Here is a 2347-nt window from a genome sequence, read left to right on the forward strand (position 1 = left end):
TTTTTTTTTTCCTTTTTTAAAAATCAATAGAAGTGCTAGCCAAACAATGGAATATTATATAGTGTTTAAAAAGAAGGAAATGCTAACACTTGGTACACATGAATGGATGTCAAGGACATTATGCTTAGTGAAATAAACCAGCCATACAAGGACATACACTGTATGATTCCATTCATATGAAGTATCTAAAGTAGTCAACATCATAGAAACAGAAAGTGGAAAGGTGGTTGCCAGGGAACAGGAGAGGAAGAAGAGAAAAGTAATGTTTAAGAAGTGTGACAGTTTTGCAAGATGAAAAAGTTCTGTCACACAACAGTATGAATATACTTGACACTGCTGAACTGGAACTGTGTGCTTAAAAGTGGTTAAGATAGTAAAATTTAATGTTATGTGTTCATCACATAGGAAGAAAGAAACAACATTTACTTTTTAATTATTATAATATATTCATTTCTCCTGATTTTGGTGACATACATTTTGAGAATTTATAATAGCTTTACAGCATTGAAATTCGCCTAGATAAGAAGTCACCATTATTAACTTTCATCTGTAGTTGAGGATCCAAGCCCACTGAAGTCAGTGAGGAATAGAACATAAAGAGGTGAAGGGAGCGGCAGCACCGGCCTGTGGGTCTGGCGATCATGAGGAACTCTGCCGAGCGGAACTGGCCTGGGCTTTGACATGCTGTGGACTATGACATGTAGGATTTTTCAGCTGAACTGCAAATTGCTGTTTCCCCATGAGCAATTCGTAATTCAACTGAACAATGTCTGTTGAGAGTATGTGACACTTTAAAAAGTGTTCAGGTAGAGTGGAGTCAGATTACAGAGAAGATACGCTGTAGAATAATTTTGTCATGAAGCAAGAGACAACTCCCATGTCATTTCTTGTGACATCATAAAACCACTGTTTTAAGAAGTTCACCTTGGAAGTAATATATAGGATGGCTTGGGGAGGGAAACAGAGTCATGAAGACTGGCTGGGGGATTTTTCTAGCTACAGTCTCAGATGAGCACAGGGGTGGGAGTTAGAGAGACCTGGGTTTCCATCCTGGTTCGGACCCGGCCCCTGTGTAGCCCTGATAAATGATTTAACTTCTTGGAACCTCAGTTTCCACATCAGCAATTTGCAGTTCAATTGGAAATCACATACTGAGTGCCTTCTGTATGGCAGATACTATGCTAGGGGCTGGAAAGACAAAAATCAAACGTCTGGCCTTTGCTTTAAGCCTGTCCTGCCCTTTAGGATGGTAAGCGACCATCTTAAAGGAAACACACATAGAAGGACAGTAAGTGTGAGGAGTCCTAGAAAACCACCAGGCTTGGACGAAGCATCAAAGCAAAGCGCGAAGATTCTTCCTGTGTGGACATCAGACCCTGAGAAATCCCACTCCATAAAACACACTTAAATTACAGGACACAGGAGTCATTAACTTCAAGGGACTTTAAAATCGTGAAAGTGGTTGGGGTGGTGAAGGGAAAAGGATACAACCAGAAAACGGAATCAGGTCCTTGACAGGCCCCACTGGGAGCGGAGATTGGGAGTCGGAAGAAAGGGTTAGTGAGGGAGCTCCGGGGAGGGCAGGACATACGGCTGCTCTCCAGAATGGGAGCGAAACACCCAGAATTGGATACTAAGACTGTTTTTAATATCATTTTGTCTTGTTACAAGTACCAGAGCCACTGCTGGGGGAGGCAGTTCCGCCCAGTGGGTAAGAGTTAGAGGGCCTGGGCCTGCCGCACACAGCTGTGTGTTATTGGGACTTGGGTCTCCTCATCTAGAAATGGGGACAACTGACAGTACCTCCCATGTAGCCTTGTCATGAGGGTTACATGAGCCTGTTCACCTCCACAGCTTCAGTCAGTGCCTAGCACATTATAGGTGCCTGGTAACATAACGTCTTGCAATTCTTTTTTTTTTTTTTTTTAATTTATAGACATGGGTCTTATTATGTTACCCAGGCTGGTCTCAAACTCCTGGGCTCAAGGGATCCTCCTGCCTCAGTCTTCCAAAGTGCTGGGATTACAGGCATGAGCTACCGTGCCCAGCCACATCTTGCAATTCTATACTGTTTTTCAGTTTACAGGGTGCTTTCATATATCATCATTCCACTTGAAGCTCAAAGCACACCAAGAACAAGTACTTGTTCAGAATGTATAATCCCTGAGAGATGCGTATTGTCATCCACATTCAACAGGTGAAAAAACAGAGAAACTTGACCAAGGTCTCAAAACAGGAAAATATAGAAAAGAAAAAAATGTACATCACTATCATTTGAAGGCAAGTTAATCTGACCCCAAAGCCTTGCACAAAGTTCACATGCTGTATTCCTTCCCTCCCCTCCCCC

The 2347-nt window shown here is 42.5% G+C and overlaps 1 protein-coding gene across 6 annotated transcripts in view; it reads left to right on the top strand.

Moving 5' to 3' along the window:
- The window catches only part of SPATA13 (spermatogenesis associated 13), a 94874-nt gene that overhangs the window by 55363 nt on the left and 37164 nt on the right, over positions 1–2347 (top strand). The window contains exon 2 of one of the 6 annotated variants that reach the window (XM_011999938.1): positions 2087–2280. The exons of the other annotated variants lie outside the window; for them this stretch is intronic. The gene's annotated coding sequence lies outside the window, so the exon portion shown is untranslated. The remainder of the gene's footprint in view (positions 1–2086; positions 2281–2347) is intronic. 6 annotated transcript variants of the gene reach the window in all.

Source organism: Mandrillus leucophaeus, unplaced genomic scaffold (assembly GCF_000951045.1).
Source record: "Mandrillus leucophaeus isolate KB7577 unplaced genomic scaffold, Mleu.le_1.0 Scaffold61, whole genome shotgun sequence".
In the NCBI taxonomy this organism is placed as follows: Eukaryota; Metazoa; Chordata; class Mammalia; order Primates; family Cercopithecidae; genus Mandrillus; species Mandrillus leucophaeus.